The 13,463-nt window shown below is 54.9% G+C and overlaps 1 long non-coding RNA gene across 1 annotated transcript in view; it reads right to left on the reverse strand.

The window, feature by feature from the left end:
- Positions 1 to 1,009: 1,009 nt before the first annotated feature.
- LOC308057833 overlaps positions 1,010 to 13,463 on the reverse strand; it is a 47,257-nt gene continuing 34,803 nt past the window's right edge. The window contains exon 3 of the long non-coding RNA XR_013925483.1: positions 1,010 to 3,864. This is a non-coding gene — a long non-coding RNA (uncharacterized lncRNA). The remainder of the gene's footprint in view (positions 3,865 to 13,463) is intronic.

Genomic DNA, 13,463 nt, shown 5'->3' on the forward strand with positions numbered 1-13,463 from the left:
CACGAGAGCCTGGATGCTGACGATCCAGGGCCAGGCCCCTGGCTGGGCATCTGTGCCACCCACGACGCGCGACATGCCGTAGTGCAAAGCCATGGGCCGAAGCCTGCAGCTCCCTCTGTAACCAGAAACTCCTTACTGTGCTGCTGGATGGCTTGCGCCGTTGCGGCTGAAGGCCAGCCGTCTTCCCTCCCCACAAGGCATGGCCAGACGGGCCGAGGAAACCCGTGGGGCCAAAACCCGCTCCCCTCGCCCGGCTTTCTGCTTCAGCCCGTAGACGAGTTGTGCCGGCAGCCTGCCGGCTGTCTGTCAAGGCACTGAGCCTCCCACATGGCTTTCAGGAACCTGGGGGGTGGCCATGGGGGACAAGCAGGCCCCCTCCAGTGAAGCCCACAAGGCTTGCCCAAGCTCCCTCCCAGGGCCTGGGGCCACTTACCCACAGCTGTCCCATGTGCCGTGCACAGGACAGCACACGGCCAGCAGGACAACGAGGAGACGCAGAAAATCCATCGCTGCCAGCGACATGCGGCAGCTGCAAGGACGAGGGCTTGTCGCCACCAGTACGGCGGCCGATGTACTGCCCGCAGGATTCCCATTGCCCGGGGTTCCCTTGGACGTGGGGCTGATGTTTTTTTGGTGGGTTTTTTTTTTTTGGGGGGGGGGGGGGGAGGGTAGGGAGGGGAGGCAATAGGAGGGGTCCCAAGCAGGAGTGGAGGCAGAAGCTGGGACCGCTAACCCCGACAGAGCCTTGTGGAATGCCTTGCTTGCGCCATCAGGGTGGGCAGGCCCCATGGCAGGCAGCGGCGCCTGGCTCCCAGCTCTGCCTTCTAACAGCTCACAGGACAAAAGCGAGCATGGCCTCGCAGCCTCTTTGGGAAGTTCCCTGCCGCCCTGCTCTCTGCAGCCCTATGCCACCAGCTCCTTCCCAATAAAGAGACACCAGAGAACGAGGCTACTACAGGCAGCACGCGCATGCCTGGGTGTCCAAGAGCCAATCTCTCTTACGGCTGCTGTGCAAAACCAGTGACCTTGCCAGGTCCTCGGCATAATAGACTCGAAAGGCAAATGAATATGTGTGGTTTGATACACTCTTCCAGAAATCTCCCTGCAGTGTTGCCTGTGAAAAGCCACACTTGTGCTGGCATTCGAGACACCTGTGAACGTCGACCCTACAGCCCTGTGGCAGCCTGTAGCCGTGGGAGAAACCTGCATGAGGAGGAAATCGGCATTTCATCCTCGGCGTAAGCTTGGGGTGTTGTTCTGTAGAAGGAGGAGTGCTGCCTTATTGCCCCAGCATGGGGTAGGGGAGCGCGGAGGTGGCGGCTCCTGAGCCTGGGACAGTGCGCTTCAGCCTGGAGGCAAAAGCCATCGGTGGGAGTCTTCCCTCCAGCCTCCTGCCTGATCTCTGCAGGGGCCAGGGGACGTGTGCTGGGGCTGCAAACACTGCCATAAAGCCAAGAGATGTCGCCAGGGGCTGCTCCCAGCTCTGCCTGGGCGCTGCTGCTGTCAGATTCAAGCACTCGCAAGTGATTCCTGGCCCAGGAGTACATGAAAATGTCTCCATTACTTCCACCACAAACCTGTGTCCACCTTGAAAACACAGAACCTTTTGCATCAGCAGTACCTTGCCAAAAATGTTGGGAGGAGGAAAACAACTCCTGGTTTCTCATGAAGGTCTCTCACATCGGCTGAGCAGGTTTGAGGTGAACTTTTCTTCTCCACAGGAGTTTGCATCGTGCCCAAAAGCCATTTTCTGTCAAAAGGGTTTTTGATGGGAAATGTTTTACTAAACCTCTTTGAAGCCCATCCTAAGCATTGCCAAGAAAGAGGGAATGACTGAAGCCTGTGTCAGCTACTTGGCGCAGTAAAGGAAATATCACCCGCCTTCCCAGAGCCTCAAGAGGGTGGCTGGGTGGTCCTGGTGCTGGGATGGTGGGGCCGGGCACATCACAGCCCCCGGCAAAGGTGAAGCTAACAAACCAACCTGCTTCCCTCAGCAGCCAGAGCGTAGCCTCCAAAGTGGCCTGAAGCTTTCTAGTGTTTGGCATGTTTCCTTGCAAGGAAGGCAGGCTCTGAATTCCAGCATTCCAACCCAAAAGAGACATCTCTAAGAAGAGCCCTTCCGCATGGTGGGACAGGATGCCGTCAGGAGGAGGAAGGGTTGGAGGAAACAAGAAGTGCTTCCCCTGAAGAGGCAGGCTGTAATTGCCAAGCGATGGGTTTCAGTTCTGCCTCTGGGTGATCGCCCCTGGAGTCTCCAAGCCCATGGAGGTGGCTTGGAGCTGCCGATGGCTGGAGACCCGAGTGGCTCACTGGCTCCTTGGATTGACGGATCCCTTCCTTAGGGACCTGCTGGCCAGCCTGCAGTGGAGCTTTGGGTCTGCACAGGTTCAGAGATATTTATTACCCACCTGGCAGTCCCAGCCCTGGGCTTTTTCTGGTGTCACCCTTCTCCTTACTAGCCCCACTTAGAATGGACCACCAAAGCGTGCAGATACATTCATGCCCAAGGACGCCACGTCTGAAGTCCCCTTTCCAGCAGCCCATCTGCACAGAAGCCCTTGCGCTTGCCTGCTAGATTTCCCTTCCCCTTGCTCTTCGATCATTCAGACACCTCCCAACACTCCACTTGCTTCTTGGAGATTCAGGCAGTTAAAAGCTTGCCTCTCCTTCACTACTCCGCCCAGTTAAGCCTTTAGCCAGCTCTTGATATGTCTTTATTTTATCATTTCCTTTTCGTCTGGAAGATTTCCTGCATGGTGATGCCTTGTGGAAGATGAACCTCATTGGTGGCAGCTTGTCCTTGGCATAGGCCTGAGGAGTGTCTTTTGTTTTAACGGTGTGTGTTTTTAACCAGTTGCGGAGATGTTAGCCATGTCCGCAGGAATCTGGTCCACTCTCTCTGCCTGAGCAGGGCTTGCTCCAGAAGAGCCCTGGGTGCGGGAGCCAAGTGGGAGCTACTGTGGGAAAGCCATTGCGTTCTGTTGTCGCTGGGAGCACGGTCCTGTGTTGGAGGACCAGTTCTCATCCCCGCTGCTGAGGGGTGGTACTCTGTGAACTGCCTGTGGAGATCATAGCGGTGCCACAGGGATCTGCTCCGCGCTCTCTGCATTGGCAGGGTTTGCTCCCTGGGAGCAGCCCTGGGTGCGGGAGTATACTGGGAGCTGCGTTTGGAGGGCCCTGGAGCTGTGTTATCCCTGGGAGTGTGGTGACAACTTGGAGGACTAGGTCTCCTCCTCCTCCCTGTGGAGCGCTTGCAGTCTGTGGTTTCCACGAAGCAGCTGTGGAGATCATTTCTGCGCTGCGGGGATCTGCTCCGCGTTCTCTTCCTGGACCCATTCCTCTGGCAGCGGGAAGAAGGGCTGAATCGGTGCTCCTCTTGGTGGCTGTCTTCTCGCGCAGTGTGCAGCACGTGGTCAAATGGTGGACGGCGCTGTGGGCATGCAGCTCTAGTGCAGGACTCCAGCCTCCTACAGACGCAGGAGTGATGCAAGGGCGTGTCCACATGGGAGGTGATGCTGAGCCCGCCTGGCCAGGAGCTGCTGTCCTCTGCAGAGTCCTCCATGCCCGTCGCCATATCCTGCCAAGAGAGCTGTGAAAAGGTCCTGTCCTTTCCTTCTGGAGGGGATGGAGCAGTGGGAAACCTCCAGAGCTCTCTGAGGCGACAACTAAAGACCTCCCCGAGGCCCTCCTGGAGGGCTGCAAAGGCAGAGGGGCCAAAGGCACACAAGTAGGTTGGATCTAGGGGCGATGCTTTGAGACGGAGCAGCGTGGTGGCTCTGAAGAAAGCTGCAGTGTGTGGGGGCAAGGAGAGCAATGCCAAGACCCCCGAAAGAAACCCGCTGTCCATCTGCTGCCCTGACCCACCTCCCCAGAGTTACCTTAGTCCAATCAGGCTGATCCCGTGGTCCCACAGGGTCTGCCTGCTGCCTGCCGCCCTGCTGCTGACCGAAGAAGGAGCGGGCATATGATGGTGCTGGTGACATTGATGCCTGTTGACTAGATTTCCCATCAGAGCATCTGGGGAAAATAAGAAAAAAGAGTGATGTCCACTTAGGGCTGCTCTTGCAACCTCCACTGGGCTTCACTCATCGACTCGGAGCGGTTTGTATGACAGAGAGAAGACATGTCAGGCTACAAATGGGGACTTCACTTGGGGTCTTCCCACCAGCTCTGCCCCTGTCACAGCAAGACCTCCTCTTCATACCCGCTATGGCCTCCATTTCGTGGAATCGTAAAATCACAGAACAGTTTGCGTTGGAAGGGACCTTGGCGATCATTTAGGTCATGTCCCTTGCCACAGGCAGGGACACCTTCCACTAGACCGACTTGCTCAAAGCCCTGTCCAAGCTCGCCTGGAACACTTCCAGGGAGGGGGCATCCACAGCTTCTCTGGGCAACCACTTCCACGGTCACCCCACCCCTGCCATAAAGTAATTCTTCCTAACATTAAATCTAGATTTACGTTCCTTAAGTTGAAAACTAATGGCCCTCACCCTATCACTACGCTCCCTGAGCAGGAGTTCTGTCCTCCTCCCCACCCCCACCCCCCCATCTTCCCTGTAGGCCCCTTTAGGGACTCTGCTCTCTATCAGCCACCTACAGAGAGCAGACAAATAGCGGTTTACATGGGGGCAGCAGCCTAAAGCCCAGCCAGGGAAGGGAAGGACTGGCGGCAGGTAGGTCACGTTCGACAGCCCTGAGTGGTGCGGGTAGTAATTGCCTCCTGGGACGGAACAACTCAGGAGGATCAGAAGAGAAATAGCAAAACCCTGAAAAGGAAACGTGTTCTGAACACCTGTTAGTCCTGGCTGTTACCTGATATAAAACAGTAAGTAGGCTTGCTGCCCGAGAGCTGTGTTGCGGTCACAGTAAGCCACAGACGTATCATCCATCTGGTACCAGAGTCCATTGCTGGCCTGTCAAAGAAAGGCAAGGACATGTGGAGATGAACTGCATGGTTTCTCCCGAACGACACAGGCAGAAAACTACACAAGCAAGAGTCCGCCAAGGCAAATCCCATCCAGCTGGTCAGGAGACCTTCTCCCCCAGAACCTTGGCTGCCAGAAAGAGCGCCGCCAAAGTTTGCCTTCCCCAGCACACATAGTCCCCGAGATGAAGGAAGTGGCTCTTTACCTTTGTGTAGCAGAAATAGTGTCCTGCCAAGGAGCTGCCACCGCTGTGCACCAGGACAGCGTATAAGGTGTAGAGGGGCGGTTCTGCAGCTCCCTGAGACATGTATGGCTGGAGATCCAAGTACTGGGGATACTGCACAAACTGTGGAGAGACCAAGAGGGCTCATAAGGGATCCTGGCATACGACGTGAAAGAGCCTGGCAAGACCGGGGCCCAGCTGTGTAGAAATACATCTCTGGGGCTCATCAACACTCGCTTGTCCCTGAAGCAGCAGGTGACGCCTTGGGTGGCAGGAAACTGCTCTCGGCCAGAGCAGCTCTGTCGCAGCAGAGCATGTGCTTGCCTTGCCACAGGAGCTCTCCTCTCCCCAGAAGGGAACACCAAAAGCTCCACCTGAACAGCTTGTGACAGAGCGTGCTGCTTTAGGCAATCTCCTGCTCCACGACGAGAAAGAAAGTGGCCCTCCAATTGCGTACACACCTTGCCGATCTTCTTGCCGGAGAAAAAGCGTTTCAGGCAGAGCGTGAGAACCCTGGGCGCGCGCTCGATTGTAAACCTCTTGAGGGCGGTAACCTTCTTGCCACAGCTTGAAAGCAAGCAGAGAGAAAAGCGCTGAAATGCACCCTAGCTTGCCCCACGGCAGCCAGACAACCTTTCCCACCTCACACGTCCTCACGCCATTTCATGACTTCAGAACCGTTAGGCTGGAAGAAAGAAAAGCTGTGCCTCCTGATTGTGCATGGAACCTCCTGAGGCTCGATGACACGCAGCATCTCCACACAGCTACAAGTCTTAACCTGGTGTTAGTCATCCTCTTACCTGTCACATCGAAAGCTGTTCTCACCAGCCAGCTGCTCGGGTTTGACAAAGTCCTCCAGAGCTGCAGTGACAGATGAGGCTGCCTGGAGGGGTGAGAAAGGAGAGCTCTGAGCTGGGGGAAATGCCCTCGCCCAAGCACTCAGGAGGAGTTGCCCACAAGATCCAGGGAGCTGCCGCTGAGGAGATCCACTGTGACCCTGCAAACCTTGGCCAGAGGGAGGCAGAAAGAGGGTATGATGCCGAACATTTCCCTCCCTTCCCAGAGATTCCCGGCCGGCACTATTAAGAGCTACCTCACCGTGCCACCGCTCAGTTCAGATACCGATGGTGTGCAGGGTCATCAGGAATGAAAACAACACGAGCCATCAGCCTGGGAGCCAGATGGGTGTTGAGGGAGGGCAAAGAGAAGGTGGCTGAGAGTCCCTCAGGGGTGCAGAGAGGATAATGCGTGCTTGTCCAGCTTCAAAGCCGGCATCTACAAGGAGTCCACTGCCACGGCCGTTGCAGGAAGACACCACCCATACCACTTCCCACCACCCCCACAGCTCTCCTGTGTTCACAGTGCACTTTTCAAAGCCAGCCGCGCAGATTCTGGGAAGCCACAAGGAGCTTGGGACGACTTGAAGCCCTGTGAGAAACCCTCTTACTGCGATATCCAAAGGCACATCCAGGAAGGCCTCGTAGGAATCGGAAACTGCTTTGCAGCTGCAGCACGTGACTGGAAGGCAAACGGAAATGATCAGCGACAGGCGAAGTCGATTGACCGTGCCCGTTTATGCTCTTCATCCCTACTCGAGCCAGCCCCACGCTCAGCTGTCTCTCACAGACACACGGCAGGGCACAGGCAAGTGTAAGGAGAGCAACAGTTGTGGAAACATACCTCTGGACCTCAGGAAGCCCCCAAATATTTGGTGGACGATGGTAGTATATTGAGAAGAGATGTCCCAGCTGGAAGGAAATGGTAAGGCAGAGAGTTATCTCCTCCAAGAGTTTTCCTGTGCCTGAAAGCCCTGGGCATAGGCTTTCCTTGATGGGGTACGTCAAGGAGGCCAAAACGCTGGGCAACATTGAAAGGTCGTTTGCTTGTGCTTACGCGCTGCTTCCAGCCAGACAAGCTGTCTGCATGGCAGTGACAGTACAGCGTAAGAAGTCGTGGGCGTCTTCCTGCATGCCAAGCGTGAAATGCCCTCCTATTCCTAGTCAAGAGGAAGGTAGTACTTCAGTCCTCTACCAACAGAGGATAGCATGTCAAAGCAGCTGAGATGACTTACGTGAGAGGGCATTGATGACGGCCCTGGGCTGGATGGCACAGGCTGAGGTGGACAAGGCATCGTTAACGTGCGCTTCCATGATGCACATCATGCAGAAGCCTTCCTGCTGACCTGAAGAGGAAGGGAGGGAAGGAGGGAGGGAAGAAAGCAAGCTGGTCAGGTTAGTCAAAGAGCCGTTGTGATGGGAAACCTCATGGAGACCTTGGAGTTCTGCTAGGACAGTCTCCTAGTCGTCCCCAGGTGCCAATGGCCCAGCAAGCCCACGACATCTCAGTACACAGAAAACATGCTTGAGAGGGATGCCTCGCTGACAGAAGTTTTCTGTGCAACCAGCAAATATGTAGGTTATATGTAGGAATAGGGAACGACGGGCAGCACTAGAAAGAGGCGTCTTTGTGACAGCAAACACGCCTCGATAGGCCAAGCGGCTTGTAGGCTTGAGTGTTCCAAGAGCACCACCTTGGCGGTGGCTGAGAAAGAAGGGCTGCTTTTCTCCTACATCCAGCGGCAGGTTCTGGGGGTCCTTGGGAAGTGCCCAACAGACTGACAAGGAGATCTTCCAGAAAGTACTCACAGGAGTCGCTGTGCTCACAAGAGAGCAGGTAGTTGGCCAGAGGTGGGGTGTACGTCAGGCACTGCAGCACGGAGTTGAGGAAGCACGTGTTGCCCAGGTTGTAGAGGCCTGCTCCAGCTCTCTGCCTTTGCTGCCAGCCCATGCAAATCTTCTCCGGGGGAAAGAGGATCCTTTGTGGTGGAGCCATTCCCTCGGCAACGACTGCAGGGAAATGATGGTTTTGTTGCACAAAAACCCTGGGTAGGCCTGGTTGCTCTCAGGAAAAGCCCCAGAATTCCCTTGAGGTTGTCCCTACAGCAACGTTGCGGGATGGAACACCAGCCGTGCCCACTGCATTTGGGGATTCACCAAGGCCAAGGCTGCCGGTGAAACCGTTACTCACAGGAGTTGTTCCCCATTGCGGCCATCGCTCCTCTCAGCAGCGCAGCGGGAAGCTTTGGCTGACAAAGGATGTCCGGACGCAGTCCAGAAAAAGAAGATCAGCTCCAATCCCGTCACCTGGTTGCAATGAAAGAAGCGGAGCTCAAGAAAATCATTCAAGCACCAAAAAACCCAGAGGCCAGCAGTCACCATCAAACGTGTTCCAGTGGTCGTTTGAAGTGCCTGTAGCGACTGTTGGCAGCAGAGCCCTCTGGCTCTCCAGCCCACATTTGCCCACCCTGTCTGCAGGAGTGACCGCCTTTTGGCCGCTCCTTTAACGGTTGCCATTGCTGGGCTGTGTTTCCGGTCTCCCTTCCTGACCCACCAGTCAAGGTGGGCTTCGGGTCAGGCTACGCTGAGCCCAACACCTCGGGCTGCCCCCTCCCTACTTTCCTAGCCTAGGCGATGGGAAAGACATAGGAATTAGCCAAGAGGAACGCTCCCCATAGCGCCTGCCTGGCCAGCCTAGAAGGGTGGAAGAGCTCAGCCTAGAGGTTGGGAGGCAGAGAGCGGCCTCCACTTTTATTCCCGATCTACCTCCTGTAGGATCTGTGCCAAAAGTCAAAGCCAACTTACCTTTGAAAGAGGGTGGAAGGTGAGGAGGGGTCAGCAGGAAAGGAGAAATGTTTAGAGAGAGGTAGCCACGCAAGTAGCTCAAGAAGGAGTTGTCCCAACGGGCAGCTCGGCCCAACTGGCCCGCTGCTCAGGATGTCCAGCCCTGGCCAGGTGAGGTCACAAGTTCCGGGTGGGTGTCGCATCACTGCCCCTTTGTGACACGGGGCTGCACGGGGACACACGGTGGCCACGCAGCCACCACCTCCCCTGCAGCCAGCAGGCGGCTGCCGCTGGGCTTCCCCACGTGCTGCTGGCGAAGGGCTGTTTGGCCGCCGGCACAGCTCCCACCTCTTCCCTGCGCCGCACAGCCAGAGGAGGAAACTCCTGCCCAGGGCTGGAAGCTGCCCGTGCACAGCTGTGGCTGGCACCGTCCATTGCGCAGGGTTTCTTTGCCACTCTTCTCAGCTACAGGGCTGTGCACGTGAGACTCGTGGAGCAAAGCACCTGGGCTCTGACAGGTCCGCTGCCAAGGAATTTCATCTACCCGCCGAGACAAACCCTGACCTTGAGGCATCCAGTTTGGCCACCAACTCGCTTGGGTGGCTTTTGTTGACCCCTGCCCCTGGGGACGGCTGGTGTTTCCCCTCTCTTGCCTGGGGAGGCTGCTGGGAGAAGGCGTGCCCCGGGGCATGCTGGGAGCTGTAGGCCGGGGACAGCCCCATGGCCAGGTTGTTCCCAGGGCATGCTGGGAGCTGTAGGCCCGGTGCTGCAGGGCAGCCATGTTGTTCCCGTGGCATGCTGGGAGCTGCCATTGCCCACCCTCAGCCTCCCAGCAGCCATGTGGAGCTGGGCAGGCGCAGCCTGGGCTGGGCTGGGGCCCTGCTGGGGCTCTGCCCTTCAGCGGCAGAGCTGGGCGCTTCTCCTCGCTGATGGGGTGAAGTTATAAAGAATCACTAGGAGAGGCTGCAGCTACAGCAGTGATTAACTCCACCTATTGAATTAGCTCACCAAGGGGTGGCAAGCCTCCTGAGGCAGCTGCGCTATAACAGTGGCCAAGGGAAGTGGGGTAGCGGAGCGTTGCCTTCCAAAGCATAGAGCACAGAGAAGAAATGAAGTTCTATAAGAACAAGTAGAGTGCAGGTGCCCCAGGAAAGTTCATCTGAAGTTCACCAAGTTGTTGACCACCAGCGCTCTCCAAAGACCCCATTAAAGAACCCCCAGGAGCAAAGGGACATAGGCAAGTGCCTTATGCATATGTAAATCATTTTTAGGAAGTAGTTAGTGCAAAGTACATCTTCCCATCTGAACATGCCCAGAACGGACCCTGAGGGGCTGGATATTGACCGGTGGAGCGTGCTGATGGGTTGTAGCTTGTTTGTTTTCCCTTCCCACACAAAATTCCATTTTGTTTTGTGGGTAAGCAAAACTGCATATTGCAATGTGTTTCCTTGACTGGGAGTTTCTTCATAACAGGTGGGATCTCCAGGTTTAAACCCTGGTGCCAGAAAACCCCAACAAGAACACGTGCCTGGAATAAGGCTTCGCGCTTCTGGGGTATACCGTGGTTCTATTTCACAACTCACATCAAATTGTTCATGAACAATTCCTGAGGGGAGTATTGGGATGAGCTAGGGGATTTATTTCCCATGTTTCAACTCTGTTATCTGGTTTGGACGAGAAACGTTCAAGGGACCAAGGCCATACCCCATTTGTTAGGCATTTGAAATGCCAACCTGGGGATAACATGCCTTCCTATTTGTGGTGCACGGATTCACCGTGGGGTCTCAATACATAGCGGATCCCCCCTTTGCAAGGGGCACAGATCCCCTGCCCAGCAGGCAGCTCGTTGAGGAGCCCAGCAGGACCTTCTTTGCCAAGCTGCTTTCCAGCAAGGTGGCCCCCGCCTGTGCCGGGGCCTGGGCTTGTTCCTCCCCAGGGGCTGGACTCAGCACTTGTTGGACCTGATGGGGTCCCTGCTGCGCCCTTTCTCCAGCCAGACTCGGTCCCCAGCTGCCAGCACACCCACTGTGGTACCAGACACCCCTACCCCCCATTTTGTGGGTGCCAGCGGTGCCCAATGCCAGACCATCCCCACTGGGTTCAGGCCCTGAGGGTGATGCAGTCCCAGCTGCAGGATGGATGGATGAGCTCCATAGATAGAACCATGGATAGAGAAAAGATTGAACATTTCAGATGAAGGGGTACGCCAGGGCTGTCCCAGCCCTGCACCCCACCAGCTGCTCACTGGCAGGGCAACCCATTGCTCTTGTGGGAGCAGCGCTGCCACCACGGGGGCTTGCAGAAACAGACACAGTGGTGCCGGCAGTCGCATCTTCTGGCAGATGTGCTAGAATTCTGATGCAAAGAACCTGCAGACACTTAAAGGAGCATTGTCACTGCGCTGTCCTGTGACTGTTAGCGGGTGGTTACTTGACCACTGGCTTGCAGGGTCCCACCAAACCTCTGTCTTGGTGGGATCCAAGCCTCTGTCTCACTGAAACCCCCCTTCTTCACTCACCTTGATGTCTATAGGGTTGTTCTCTCACATAATTCTCACCCCTCTCCCTTTGTGTTTTGTCCTTTCTGCCTTAGGTTTATCACAGAGGTGCCACTAGAATTGGTCATTGGATCAGATTTGGGCAGGGGCTGGTCCATTTTGGAGTCAAATGAAAGTGGTTTTATTGCCATGGAGTCAGCGCTTGATCTCTTCTCACCTTTGCCAGACCTACAAACACCGTGAGCACCACCAAACCCTTGCCATGTAAACCCACAGCATCTCTAAATTCCCCAAGAAGATGTGAGGTTATTGGTCCTAAGGCTTCCTCACGCTGCTTAAATAAGACTTTTTCCCATTCCTCTCCCCGATTTAGGTTATTTCACAGCAGAGGTGCGCTGGACCACAGCTGTGTCATCAGGGCCAAGATCAGACATGTCACAAAAGCAGTAATAATGGGTAACAAGTGTCCAGGGTCTGAGGAAAGCAAAGTTTTTTACAGCAGAGAATGCGGAGGTGGTGGACAGAGGTCACTGTAAAGGTGAAATGAGATGTCCCTAAGGAGAGCAATCCATGCTGTCCTTGGGACCAGAGAGATGCAGGGCTGGGCTGTGCAGTGCTGGCAGGAGAGGGCATCGCTGCAGGAGCGGGCTTGAAACTAGGACCATGCGTGGCAATCAGTTAGCTGAGGGGAATGTGCTCGAGCTTGTCTAGACAACAATTAACATGATGAGACATGTTTGCAGAGCACAGGGGAGTGGGAGACGGATGGCGCCAAGGATGGCGCCAAGGAAAGGTAACACCTTGCTGTTAATTGATGGCAGTTAACCACCAATCAGGGATTGCCTAGTATGCAAGGCTTAGCTTCAAGAACCAATCTGTTTAAAACGCGCAGCTTCTGAAAGTGTATATAAACTCGTGCTTCTGTACAATAAATTGACATTTGCTTACATCAAGCTGCATCCCGTCTCTTCATTCGCTGTAAATTGGTGACCCCGATGTGATGCGTTTAAGGATCTGACGTGAAGGGCTCTCGAATCGCCTATCTGAGCGACATGCAGCGAATCCCACAGAACTTTGAATGATCTGCTGAAAGGAAGCAGGAGCCGGCCAGAAATCCCTCCGGAGTTGAGAGGTGAGCTGTGGGAAATCCGTAACGGGGAATCAGGGTTCGTCCCCAGAAAGAGACGTATATGGACTCATGAAGGGTCTTCTAGTCAGATCAGGGAGTCCGTGCCTCAGTTTCCTCTAATGGTGACCCCTATGGTGGTGTTCCGAAGCCTTGGAAGAATAAGGACGGAAAAAAGACAGCTCGTGGAAGAGGGCTGCGTTCCGAAGGAGACGGCTTGGCTGAACTTGCTGGCTGGACCAGGCGGACAACCTAAACCCCGAGGATAACACCTGTATTCATCGAGACAGGTGAGCAGCCAAGAAACTTTAGAGACTTTGAAAGAATGAAAGTGTGTACATACAGCAGCCGATTGTATGATGCTGCCGCGGAGGGGAACTCCGTGTCGGGAATGCATTTAGCATCTTGGTGGCAAATTCTGACTACTCTTTGCCAAGTGTGGACTAATTCTACTAATGGGGCTAAACCAGAGGAAGCTGTAAATTCCACCGACAGCACAACTCTTCTCAAGACACCGTCAGTGATGGCGATTCTGTCCACACCTCCTCTGCCCCCAAAGCTTCTGTCACTGATTGCAGCGACCCTCACAACACAGGACCAAGCACGGGAACAGGACAACTCGGACAATGATTTTATTGACACTGATAAACCTTTTGATCCAGGTCCTATAGATCTGGAAAAGGAGCCAGACCTTTCCCCCACCCCCTTGTCTCTCCTGATGCACTGATTGTATTTTTGGGGAGGGTGAAAGGGAGTCTGAGGGACTGGTGGCAGGAATGCAAGTGGGAAACACTTAAGTCATGGGATTTGGGAGTCGCTATGGCATGTTCAGTATTTTGTCAGACAAATCAACCTGCAGAGTGGCAGCCTGTGCAATACGAGGCTGTTAAAGAGTTAAGCAAAGCAGTGCAGGAAGGGAGGATTCATAATACATTTGCTATGTTCCTTCTTGAAGTGATGGCAGAGCCTTATACACTCACACTGCATGATTGGAAGTCATTGCTTTGTATGGTACTAACTGATATAGTATATGATGTGGTTATCTGATTTTTGTGAGCTATGTGTAGTG

Source organism: Falco punctatus (assembly GCF_963210335.1).
Source record: "Falco punctatus genome assembly, contig: scaffold_46, whole genome shotgun sequence".
Taxonomy (NCBI): Eukaryota; Metazoa; Chordata; class Aves; order Falconiformes; family Falconidae; genus Falco; species Falco punctatus.